This window comes from Onthophagus taurus, chromosome 2 (assembly GCF_036711975.1).
Source record: "Onthophagus taurus isolate NC chromosome 2, IU_Otau_3.0, whole genome shotgun sequence".
NCBI lineage: Eukaryota > Metazoa > Arthropoda > Insecta > Coleoptera > Scarabaeidae > Onthophagus > Onthophagus taurus.
Window position 1 is genome coordinate 11,677,502 of NC_091967.1, and position 13,795 is coordinate 11,691,296.

General features: G+C 33.5%; 1 protein-coding gene across 2 annotated transcripts in view; it reads right to left on the reverse strand.

The window, feature by feature from the left end:
* Positions 1 to 13,795, reverse strand: part of LOC111425833 (Heparan sulfate 3-O sulfotransferase-A) — a 60,231-nt gene that overhangs the window by 29,842 nt on the left and 16,594 nt on the right. The window contains exon 1 of one of the 2 annotated variants that reach the window (XM_071194258.1): positions 520 to 684. The exons of the other annotated variant lie outside the window; for it this stretch is intronic. The gene's annotated coding sequence lies outside the window, so the exon portion shown is untranslated. Of the gene's footprint in view, positions 1 to 519; positions 685 to 13,795 lie in introns of those variants that run through there. 2 annotated transcript variants of the gene reach the window in all.

Sequence of the window (13,795 nt, forward strand, 5' to 3'; positions counted from 1 at the left end):
GTTTAAAAAACTTGCGGAGTGTTATTTATGTAAATTAAGTAAATTAATTATTTACTTTAATATGGAATCAAAAAATAGTATAGAAAACCATTTGAGTTGAATAACAAAAATGTTGAGAAAAAAAAGAAAATCAATTCAAGACATCAAAAACCACATCATGCAAACTATAAAACAATAAATCTGAAATATTCTTCTATGCAGTAATTTATATAACATGATTAAGGTTTTTAGAAAAAACATTTTATAACAATCCCATAAATATGGACAGATTGCATGCACCTTTTGTTACTCAACTAGTCATTAAAATATTTGAGAGACCAAATATAACCGATTCGTGAGGTCGTTACGTCTTATTGCTAAATATATCTGGCAGATAAGTTCAGTTATTATAATACCTCGACATTATTACGTTAAAGCGGAAGCTGTTAAATAATTAAATATGAAAATGGTTCACACAAACTAGATCTTAAAGAATTGACACACAAGTATATAAAATTAACTGCACATTTTCACATTTACCAAAGTAAGGTTATGGATATGATAAGTTAATTTGCATTTTGAAACGGGCACCACCGCACCATCACTATTACTCCTTCATAATGACAATGTCTCGTCGTTGGGATCTTTCGTGATCTCATCAAACATAACAATAACACTTAAGGTAAAATTTGGATGTCGCGACAACATTCAGACAGGTATTAGAGGGTAAATGTTCAAGATCCTTAATGTTCCTTCTCTGTCTTCTGACGACGGGAGGTCTGCTCTACGAGAGGGATCCGAGAAATGACGCGGAGTAACTAAAAAATTAAAACAAAAAGTAAAATAGGAACGTACTAACACGTAGGCGAAGTTTTGGGTAGCGGCCAAAGTTTCAACAAGAGATCAACATCTATTAAGTGGAATAATTGGAACTTTGGTGTTGTTCACCAAAAGTTTGCGCGCGCGTTTGTTGTCATAGAGGAACGAGTTAATTTTTAGGGCGAGCGGTCATCCATGAGCCAACTTTCGTTAGCGTAGTTTCAAAAAGGCAAAATACGATCGTGTTATGATATAAAGTTTAAGAGAAAGCTTTACTGTTTAGAGTCACTTGTAGTCAGATCAAAATTTAAAATTATTTTCTTTATTATATTTTTTTTATCTAGCATGATAATATTCAATTCAAGAAATCATGAGTCCAATCGAAACAAGAACGTGCATAAATTCATTTCCAGCAAGATGTAAATTCTGTCGCGTGCACTTATAGTTTCCATAATTGCATGTCGTAGTGGTTGCTTTGTACTTTAACAAGAATTAAACCAGCATTTTAACCGTCAAAAATCTCAACGTTTTCTCGATTATCTAAATTAAGGTACGCCCATTTTATTTCCGGGCTAAACCGTATCTTTTATTGCGATCTAAATACTCTACATTGTTAACAAGCGTAAATTGAAGGGTAAAAAACAAATTTAATTGGCACCTAGTTGATTACAAAAACTATAATAACTTCTTCAAAGAGCCGAACGATAATTATTTCCCAGAATTATCGACGAACGTTTTTGTTGCTCGCGTTAATAGAAGCGCAATCAATTCAATTTTGAGCCGGAATTAAAAATCCAAATCGACCTTTGTTGGGTCCGCGAAAAGCAAACGCGCATAAATCACTTTTTAATTGGGGCTTCAACCGTGACCGACGACTGCCTAAATACAATACGGCCCAAATAAACGAACGACCAGACGAAATATCCCATTTCCCCAGTCGTAATTCACCGTCGCGGTAAATTAATAATGATTCGAATTGAAAGTTTGTCAATTTATACTAACCAGCTCTATGGAACATTGTCCTATATGTTCGAATCGTTACGCTACGTATAAATTCATAAATTAAAAGATTTTGCCGAAAATTTCGTAAATGTATTGAAGAAAATTAAGTTATTATTCAATTTATTGGGCGGAATGATTCGAGGAGTAAAATGTAACACAATTGTGCAACAAAGACCAATATTATATAACAAAGGATAAGTTCTTCGCGTAGTTTGCGCCCTTTTTACCCTCGAGAGCTATGCAATTTCGATTAAAGCGCACCAACTAAATACATTTTATGAAAAATGAGTACCTTGGGTAATACTAAACGATATTCATCTCAGGTTTTCTAACGAGAAAATGTAATAAAATATAGTTACGCATAAATTAAAGCTCAAATTCACCTTAAATAAAGGTCATAATGATTTTCTTATATAGTATCTCAGATTCCCATGAGACGTCTTGTTGATAAAATAAAATGTTTAAAAAGATTTTGAGAAATGCGCTTAATTTTAAAACTAAGTTTTAACTGTTGTTATGAAAAAGTTTAAATTTAATGATTAATAAAAGAAGGGAAGTTATATAAGCACTTATACAAGTTAAGTAGTTTGGTTTTAACTGGTTACATTTACGTATTTTTCAGTTTATTTCAGAAAAGAAAATTGTTGAAAATGAGCACAAATTATTTCAATCTAGATCAACCATTATTAGGTTGATGTATAATTAATTTCCAGTTTCCTCGCATATTTCTTATTTATGTACATTGATAGGATCACTTTTCAGCGTAGAAAGAAAATGATGGAATTCAATGCTAATGCTGATTACAGATCTATTTATAACGTATAGATTTTTTTATAAATCAACTCGGCATATTATTCATTTAAGCGTGCATTTCCACAAAGGAAAATTTCTATGTTAGCTACAAACTACTTTTTTACAACTAACACTAGCATTAGAACTAACACTAGACCCAGAACTAGAAACATTCAAGATTAGCCGTCTTAAGAGACGTACGGCTAAACCCGAATGTTTCTAGTCCTATGTTCAGTATTAGTTCTATTTGTAGTTCAATAAAAATATACAACAACCTAACAATTAAAACTAGAACTAACACTATACCTAGAACTAGAATCATTTGGGTTTAGCCGCACGTCTCTAAAGACGGCTAAACCCGAATTATTCTAGTTCTAGATATAGTGTTAGTTCTAGTTTTACACATGCACAATCTTGAGAGTTCACAAGATAGGTAGTTAGTACATACCCAATATATTCTACCGCTAATTTTACTAATGAAAGCCCGGCTTAAGGGAAGCACGGCTAAATCTGAATGTTTCTAGTTCTAGTGTTAGTTCCAGTTTTAATAATTATTCAGCACTCGATTCTTGTACATTGTTATTGAACTAAAAGTAGAACTATCACACTATCTAGAACTACAGTCCTTGATTTATATATCGTATATACAACTCTGGGAATACCCCGAGTTTATCTACGAATATGGAATAGAGGCATTACTAAGTATTTATGTTCTTGAAATTTTCAATCATTGGAAATAAAAAATGTTTCAACATCATCGTTGTCCTCAGAGAAAGCAAAATCAAATGGTTATAAGATTGTCCAGAGGTAGAGCTTCTGTTGACAATACGTTCGCAAACCCTCGAACCGTTTATCCAATAACCTTGCGGCGACATCTAACAGACTGAACAGATTTCGATCAGTCGATCGTGGTCAGCCGTAACGGTTGCGACGTCGTTGTCGACGACGGCGGCGGCGTCGCGACGCTAAAAGTGACGTCATCGCGATTTCGGAGACGCGAGGTGCTCGAGAACAAGTCAAGGTCTCGGGGTCGGCATGACCTCGACCAAAGAGAGGGACTGCGCAGCGAAGCAACCCCCTTTTTCCATCCCTACCATTCCTACACGGCGACGATGCATGCCGCGAATTGCCCGCCGTGAATACGAATCCGGAATCCGGGCAGATTTCTCCATGACGTGCTTTCGTAAGCGTCCCTGAAAATTCCGTTTGCACACAAAGGGTTTTGTTTGTGGCAATTATGGAAAAGCTTTGATTGCGCCAATTTTAAATATAATTTTATTCTTTCATTAAAGGCTTTTGATATTTGTATTTATTAATTGCATAAATAAAATGAAAATATTCAATTTTCCTGCCGAATCCACCAATGCATTAAAAAAAAATTTTTTTGTGCTTTGATTTAGTTCATAAAGCAAATCATCTCTTTTGCGAATACCTTTTTCAATGAAACAGAATTTTTTAACTCCCAGTTTGTTTTTATGCAATACTTGTTTAAAAATCTCCACAATGATTTTTAATTACCCCAACATTTTCCAAAAGCTGAATTCAACAAATTGCTTTAACAAACAACCACCAACATTGCTATGATAACAGTAATGGAAAATAACAATAGGTGAATTCTTTTCGGAGCGAAAACTGTTGGAATGCACTTCCCAGAAACAACGAGCTCGCTTCCTAACCCACATAACCGACCGACCGACACGATGGGGGGTTCTATATCAACTGTTGGAAAATTCTTATCTGAATAATATACGCCGAAGGTAAATAAGTTCGAGAAGCCGTGACCTAAAATACGGAACTTTTTATTTTCAAGGAAAATTTAGAGAATGAAAGATCTTGATTTTATGTAATTCTTTATAAAGAGGAATAAAAGTGCCTATTTACATTTTTAATCTTTAATGTCTATGATTGTCAAAATCATGTTTAGATCATCAAAAATCTAACACCCATACAGTTTTTAGATTGGTGAGACAAAATTACAGGTTACCGACTTCTTCTTCTATGGTTCTACTCCAAGTCTATGGCTCAACCCAATCCCGCCCTGGCCTTTCTTAACCTATACCTCCATTCCTTCTGTTCGATGCAGCTCCCCCAACCTCGAAAGCTCAAAAGATTTCGTATGTCATCACTTACTGCGTCTTCCCCGAGTTCCAATGGTTTCTTTATTTGCATTCATGCATTAAGTGGAGCTTCCTCCATTCTCACCCCATGTCCGGTCTATTTCAGACTTTGTGTTCTGATGAACTCTTCTTGTTCTGATCTTCCATCTGCTCTAGTATGTATCTAATACCTTTGTTTCTTCTGTGTTTATCTCCAAAGCCATCCCCTTGGCATGTCCTTATGGTTGAGAATATGCAGCTTCTGCTAATGCTTTCGTACGACTCATAATGTTCACATCGACAGCATACACAGCCAGTTGTGCTATTTTGTTCAGCAAATTCTGCTTCCGATGTCCAATTGTCTTATGATGAATTCAAGCGTTAGCTCGAACCGAGTTTGGTTCAACCCAAAATAGGCGGAACTAAAATAGAACGATTCAGTCCATGTGTTTTTATGAAAATATTTGTTAGTTCATTCTTTGTTAGTGCCGTTACTTCAGTATTCTCCATTATAGCTTTGATGAGCTGTACAGGTGATGAGATGAACAAACAGCTTCTGTGTCATTATCCCGCTTATAAGACAATTAAAAGCCTTCGCAGAAGAATGATCAAACATAGCCCGCGTTAGAAACACATCTTTAAGCTGTATCATACCCACAGTATATATTGGGAGGTTACATAAGAGGCCCACTTCTACTTCTAAATATTATTAAATTTCATCATAATAAAGACAAACTCCCCAAAAAAAGACTCAAAAAGTGTAATTTCTGAATTCCAAACCGTATTTGAAACTTTTTTTATTAAGTCAAATACAATTTGTAACTAAATAAATGACTAATTACCATCGATAAAATATATTAATTTACGTTATATTCGTATTATTACATATTAAGCTATGTTAGTAGTTCTGGCTATATTAAAACCAGTGACCTATGAGGTGAAGGTATGTTTCAGTAATGAGGAATTATCACAGGTGCATGTGACGTTCTGTGCGTGCGTAATTAGTTTATGGTTAGCTACAATTCTCGTTAGCTCGAATAGTGGATTTGGCATCGAGAGCTATTTAGTCCAATCTAATAGACTTTCACACCGTTGATATTGTGACGGATAAAAATGTGTTAATAATACCTCTCCAACACTTACGTATAAGATTTTTCACTTAACATGCAACCATAATTAATATAACTAAACCCGATAGTGGGTTACAACTAAAAGTAAAATGTAATTTATCTTAATGATTGATCGGGTACATTAACAACATTATAGCGATAAAGGAAACTTGTTATCTAATTTATTAAGAAAATTCGGCAAAATAGAATTACAAGATAAACAATTTTTAATATTAATTTCTATAGTACTATAGTACATTCAAATAATCTTTTGTTGAAATACACTAATGCTTAAACGCGTGAGTGTTAAAGCAAAACTTGGTCGTTTCAACAGTATTCAAACTCTCACGTCGGCTAACACTTAAACATACAAAGTTACAGAACTTGAATTACACGTAGTAATACACGTAAGATATTCGACAGTTTAATTAAAGTGTCACTCATGTTCAACTAACCTAGATTTAAAGCTTTAAACATACTTGGTAATAATTACGCATACTTAATTTATTTATAATAAAAAGTACGAACAATTTGAATTGGAAACGGACCATATCGTCTCCGTGGAGTTACTGATTTATCTCATGAAGAAGTCTCAAAGGAAAAACGTGCGAGAAATGTTATCGAATGTATTGAAGAGGGTTGCGCTCATGAAACGACATCTCCCGAGACCCGGAGATGCTTCAGATAATGGCTGAAGTGAGGATGGGATGTTTCGGTCGCAAACGTACACCTTTCTGGATAGGGTGGACGATACTGTACCGTCAAAGAACCTTCAATTGCTGGAGGCAATCGACAGTACAATCTCTTGGGACTATACGGAACATTGCTTGGCGTTTTTGAAGTACTCCGCTATTTGTGTTTTTCGCAAATATAAGGGTGTTCAACGAAAGAGAATGAAAAATAAGTCGGAAAAAATAATTTATACCTAAAAACTATGTAGTGAGGTAGTACTTACTGCAATAACTAAGGTAACTATAGCAAAGGAAATGCATATTCCAAAATAACAGGTCTACGATGAACGTGCTGATGCTAGAATGGTTTGTTTTACAGGCTGCAAAGTCGTTAATTACAACGCAAAGAGCTTGCGAAACCCTTCACTTTTTGCACAAACGACTCGGCCCAACTGACGAGCTCCGTGTGCACAAGAGTACGGCACCGTCAGCTGGAACGCTCGAAATTTATTCTTTATGACCTAGCCCAGGTAGGTACAAATGATTCAAAAGTTTCGACAAACAAAATAAAGCGTACATAACTTCGACGTTAACCGTAACAAAATGAATAACAAGGTAATAAAAATGGCAATTAACGAGTTTTTATTGCCCAAAGGGGGCTGATACTGTTTGCTAAAATAAGGTACTGGGTTAATAGCGTTCCAGCATTTTCAACATTTCCGCGCTTCACGGAAACGTATTCGCTAAGTTTAGAACCGCAGCCTGTTGAAAGATATTTCTAGTGGCTTGATCGATATCGTTCTTTTACGGGATATGGAAATTCTGAAAATAATTACCGCCTTCGACGTTCACGCTATTACGCAATAAACATAATTGTTGTTTTAGTTTTAGTTTAGGAAACGTCAACACAATTAACATTTTGATCATACAAATTTTAATACCAATTATATACCAATTACCCTTGCATGTACAACCGCTATGTTACCATTAGGGATTGTTGAGTCAATAATAATCAAACTATAATTAATGCGTTTGTACCTACGTAACTGTGTATTACTTTATATTTACCACAATAGTATTAGTATTGCATTTATCTAAAACCTTTTTGGAAAATTAAAGTGAGGTTTTTTAGTAACTTTTGTGTTTAAGAAATTAATGTTTCTTGATAATAATATGATTGCTTGGTTTCGCAAGAATTTTTTTGATTTAATTAGATGCATCATAATTTGGAGAGTTCCTAGAAGCATTTCCTGAGTTGGTTTCATAACTTCCAACGGTGAAATGAGAGTATCTGGGAGTTACTCGAGAACATCTCAAAAAATGTTTGAACGACGATAACTTAGAAATTGAAGGATTTCCGAGGATTTTAGGATTTCAAAGAATATCTCAAAGTTTCTGATATGCATTCGACTGTATCTTCAATTACTTTAAAGATTCTCGGAGTGTTGCAGATTTTCAAAGAGTGTTCAAAATTTCTATGAATCTTGAGATTTGTTTGAGAAACATGTGAATATTAAAAATTTATTTAAAAATTTCTAGAACGTCCGAGTGTTTACCAAAGATTTGAGGCATTTCTAAACGTTAGAAGAATTGCAAAGAATGTTTCTGGAGTTTTCAAGAATTCCCTAAGACTTTCAGGGCTGTCAGGAATTTCCTTGCTATTGTAGGAACTGTCAAAAATGTTTCAAGAAATTCCTTATTATTTTCAGGACTGATTGATGATTGACTTTGGATTAGTAAAAACTATTTTCAAAAGTTTCTAAAAGGTTACAAAAATTTCCTACAGGTTTGAGGAAGTTTCAAATATTTTAGACGAGATGAGTTACTGAGTTGTATTGCAGATGGATCTAGATTTACAAGAACTTTGAACTATTTTTGAATGAAAAATGTCTGCAACACCTTCAGTGGATTTTTATGCATTTTCTTGTGATGTTAAGGATTTCCATTGCCACAAATTTCTGAGGATTCTGCATGTTCCTGAATTTTTAGATTATCTTCAAGAATTGTGAAAAATCTTCAAAGTATTTCCAACATCTTTCCATAAAATTTTCAAACAGTTCATGAAGTATTGAAGACTTCATAGAATTTGAAGTATTTTCAGGAATTTCTGCAACAATTTCAGTGGGTTTTTATGCATTTTTGCAGTGATTCTATGTTTTATTTAATTTCCAAGCGGTTTATAAGGTGAGATATTGAAGACTTTTCACAGATTTTCCATGACTTTTTCTATTATTGAGAAAAAACTTGGTTATTACCCGACGGTGGAAATAACTAAACCTAACATGAATGTGTAGAAAGCATTTGGCAACAGTTTAAAATAAAATGTTATTTTCATTTTTAGATTGTTATGTTTTGATGGATATCCTTTAGCTGCAATTCCACTATTCTTTTAAAAATAAGTTAAAAAAACCTGGACATAAAATAAAGACAATATTCCGTTCTTCAATTTGCACGTTAAACCAGCAACCCCAGGGTTATACGACTGAACGTCGCAATGTCGCTTATGTAAATGTAACCGATATCATGTCGGCAGTAATTGAAACGAACAGGTAGAAAGTGGTTAAAAAAAGTACTGCTGTTCTAGTTAAACGTCACGAAGCGACGGCGATATTTTTCTATGATTTTTGCAGATTATTTGATGTCGCGTCTTGAGCTGTTGTCTCATTACGACACGTCTTGTGTTGGATGAGAAATAAATTATTTATAATGGTGTACACAACCTAAGGAGAGACAATAAGAAGTGATGCTAATTTAATATCATTTAGATGTAAAAAAATTTTAAAAGAAAACTAATCTTGCTCTTTTTACTTGGACAACTGTATGAATTTACTTTCACCTTTTACAGTAATTGCCTGTTAACTGTATGTATAATTCAAACACATTAAAAAATAAATAAAATTGTAAGGTAATTACACCTCAGTAGAAATCGATTCAATATTCTTAAGTACTCACATACTTTTATGCGATCACGATTTAATGCGATAGTGCAATCTCTATTGTTAGTATCGTCGGAAACTGTAAATCAATTTTAACTTGTCGCAAATTTATACTGACGGGAAATTGATAAACGCGAATACTCATGGAAATTATCAGTAGAACTTACAGGATAGTTGGCCCAATAAATTGTACTCGATATTAACGGTTTGAATTAGCATTTGTAGATTATTCCGAATCTGATTTAGCTATGGATATTTTAGTCATAAAATTATTACTGGAATAAGAACATTTAATCCTTTTATAATTAAAATTTTATAAATCAATATAAAGGACGAGAAATAAAAGTTGACCTTTTCTTTAATTTTATAATTTTTTAAGTAAATTCACAAACTGTGAACTTCCATCACATTTTATTTCCAACAATCTTGATGTTGCTACAATTTAACCTCGGCTATAATCTCTTTCAACTGGCAACAATAAAACTTCACAACCCCAGATAAGGATAAAATCCTTAAAATGGCGCAAAGGGTGAGAACTAACCAAATAAATTCAAATATAAAGGAATAAATATTATATTCTATAGAATATTGTGATAATACCACATATATGTAGATAGTAGCTCTATTCATTATTGTTACTAAAAGACAACGGCACTGTCAAAACATTAATAATTAAATTAACATTTCAGAAAAACCAAACCACCATATTAATCTTGTTCGTCATAATAAGGAATATGTATTCACAAGGCGAGACAATATCACATTCAACGCGACCACCTCATAATCAAATTAGAAGGTTAATCTTGTTTGTACATCGTACCGTAAGTGTAGTTTTGCCCAGAGACAAGAGTCTATTGAATGTTCCAAGGCGAGAAGATAACGCTCTAGCTCTCAAGGAGCAAATTCCAAGCGACGTTAAACTCCAAAAACCGTGTCGGGCTATTATTAAATTTTCCACGAACATTTGGGGAAATGAACGCGATGGTGCTGGTCGCAACGAAACCAACCTCCGTAAGTTTGGCTAATGAGCCCGGTAAATACGAAGTACGCGATTTGTCCGCCGGATTTATGATGTTTAATAACGGTGCCCGAGGTTGGCGTTGACGTGCCCGTTTTACTTAATGTCCTTTCTATCGACGGCTACGGGGGTTATTAAAAATTATGTGGAAACAGTCGGAGGAACGACCGTTTTATGGACACGAAAATGTTTGAAAAACACGATAACCAACGTGTAATTAAACTGGTAAATTTTAATATGTCAAAAACGTGGAGGTTTTAGCATTTTTTTTTAAGGTACAAGGATTAAATTTAAGCCAGATTACGTCAACATTGCCTATTAAAAGGGGTTTAAAGAATTTTATTACAAATAAATGTACAAATAACATTATAAAAAGAATTTAAAGTTGACTCATTCATCACTTAAAAGTTAGATAAAAATCAACAACAATGTAAATATAATTTAAAAACTTTCTAAAAAACAACATTTAAACATTACGTCAGGTTATAATTTCTTTTCTAGATTCATAAATTATTTCAACGAATATGAATTTGTGTCATTCAACACGACCAATAAGTGCAATGTAACCTGTTTCAATTTTAAAACGTTCATAAAATATTAGGTATTAAATTTTTTAGATATTATTGAATATTTTATTGGGTTTTAATGTTCGGGATACGAATTGCATTAGGACTTCTTCCTCGTTTTGGATTTGTTTTGTCCATGCTTCGTTCGAATTTTCATTAAATATTTTTTATTCATTTTCTCATCTTTATCATTCTGTAATAACTTATGTATGTTATTATTGGGTTTTGTTAGGGAGTTATACTCAACAGAATTTTTAATAATTAACGTTTATATTTACTATAACGTTATGACGACGTTACAGTGTCGTATCGTATTTTCTTCTTTTTATTTATTATTGTTTGTTATAGTAACCTTACTAAATAGGTTTCTTACTCCTAACCTACTAAATAATAATAACTCATTAATGCCATCGATGCATCACTTTTTGTGCTAACAACGTTAATTGCTTAACATGCTATTAATCGTTATTGTTGCAGAAGTTCTGGGAACCTTTGAGAAAACCACATGTAAGTCCAAATTCCTTAACATTTGGTGTTGCACCGAAAATGGATGTTTTGTGACAGCACCATTACATAATCAAGTTCCTGTAACCATTAAGTACTTCTTTGTAACTAATTAAAAAGATAATTGCTTATTGAAAAACGCTTAAATCAATATCAAGACCTATTTATTATGCTCAAAGCGTCTCGTTTATCTAGTACTGACTTTATCTCCTAGAAATGTTATTAAATAATTTCATGATAACTTAAGTGTTCTTATCCAGCACATTTTCATTTACAGCAACTCATTTTTCACTACATACGCAGATACCAAGTTTCCAAAGTATTCAAATCATCCCTATCCATGTTTGTATGCGCATCCACCAAAATTCATTTAGAAATGGAAACCATGTATTGTGTAAAAAATAACACAACATTTCGAGTTTGGAATGAAGCTGCGAAATTAGTTGCTGAGGTATGATTAAGTTGCAAAACATTTTTATTGAAAACATCTGCGTTATATTCTGGATGACTTCTGAATTTTTAAATTCAATGCACATTATTGGTTAAGAATTTAATGGTTTTTAGAACTATAAAATAAATCTAAAGCGAAGTACGCCATTCGAATAATTAATTATTATCCGGCAAATGTATTAGAGGTGTTAGGCGGAAAGTCTATTGCATTTTCAATGACGAGTGGCGCTATTTCGGTGTCGTAATGGTCCGTTGTCTCCATTTCACGAGCAGCCAGTGGAAGGAACCAAAGGGCTCCTAAATAAGCGCAGTAAAACCAAGGAATTGCATCGTAAAAGTTCATCGTTTCCTTTGCCGCACATGCAATGACTTTGACGTCTACAGATCTCATCATAAAACCCATCACGAAAAACGAGGATACGGAAACTCTCGTCGGGATAATTGCCAAACAAAAAGAAAAATAATGGGAAATATATAACAAAGAGGATATACTTTATAATTTGATATTATTTTTATACCGCTATAAAGAAAAATGTGTTAATTCATTTTGTTTTAATACTTAATTTTTAAATGCTTAACATAAAAGCGGAAGAGAAGTATTAAATTTTCCTCCTGCTTATACGAAATGATGACAACGCTCCATTCTAATTATCTAGCTTAATATTTACGCTTCTACTTAACATAAATGTGCGCACAACATACATACAAGAGACTGCCTGAATAATTAAACACGCCGAAAGAGTAAATAAAAAAAAACGCTACAGCACGCTACGTTATCTGAAATTAGATCCCCGAAATACGTTAACGTTACTGGAGGTATTATTTTCACTACTCGTAAAGGACCAAAAGAATTTTTGATACTGTTTATTCTTGTGTCTAATAAAGCTAATTGGACAGTGTTGTAATTTATCTCAGCCACGAAAACAGTAGCAAAAAGTTTTAATAGAGTTTCGTATAACCCTATTATAAATATTTCCAATTCAATTTGTTTTCTTTTATTTTTGGTTAAAATTACAAGAAAATAACTCGAAAATATAGTTTATTTGAAAAGATATAATTAATGTCGAGATAATTGTGCTCATAAACTATTGTAATGTATACCTGTGTCTTATAAATTAATATTAACGCCTTAATAAAACATATTAAAGTTTGTTGCATTAATTTTACTCTCTAACCAGAGAAATAAAACATGAGAAAGCAATCTGTTAAGTAATCCCTGAAATATTAGTGGCAAGATAATTTAGGCGTTGGCTTGAATTAGATTATTATGGGGGCTAACGACCGTTGATCGATCAGGGTAATTTGCACTGTCACAATCTTTCACCCGACATTGATTTGGTATCATGCGCTCCTCGACTTTCTACTCTGAACCAACAAATCATCCAAACGGTCGTGTTCTCAAAGTTCATAAGCATATACCGAGTAGCCACTTTGAAAATGTCAAACGTGATGCATTGTTGTCCAACTTTTTTCTTATTTCATTCCTTTTTAAACTAACAAAACCTTCTCAACCCTCCAACAGCAAGAAAAAGTAATTTTACAAAAGCGAGATCAATAACTAAAACATACTGAATTTAATCGCGCGAATACGATTCGACCAAATTGAACTTAAATGAACACATTTCGTGTCTTACAAAAATCCCGAACCTTCGCTCGGAGAGAATTTCATTTTATCTTTTGCTATACAATTACAAAACGTACGACTTTCTTTCGGTCGTATATCTCTCGCTGTACTACACTAGATGTGCACGCCAAATTTCGTTTATTTGTCAAAGGACGTGGCTTTCCCATCTTCTTCTATCGTACCGAGAGCCCATTCATATCGTCACCCAACCCATTCCCTAGTAAATCGT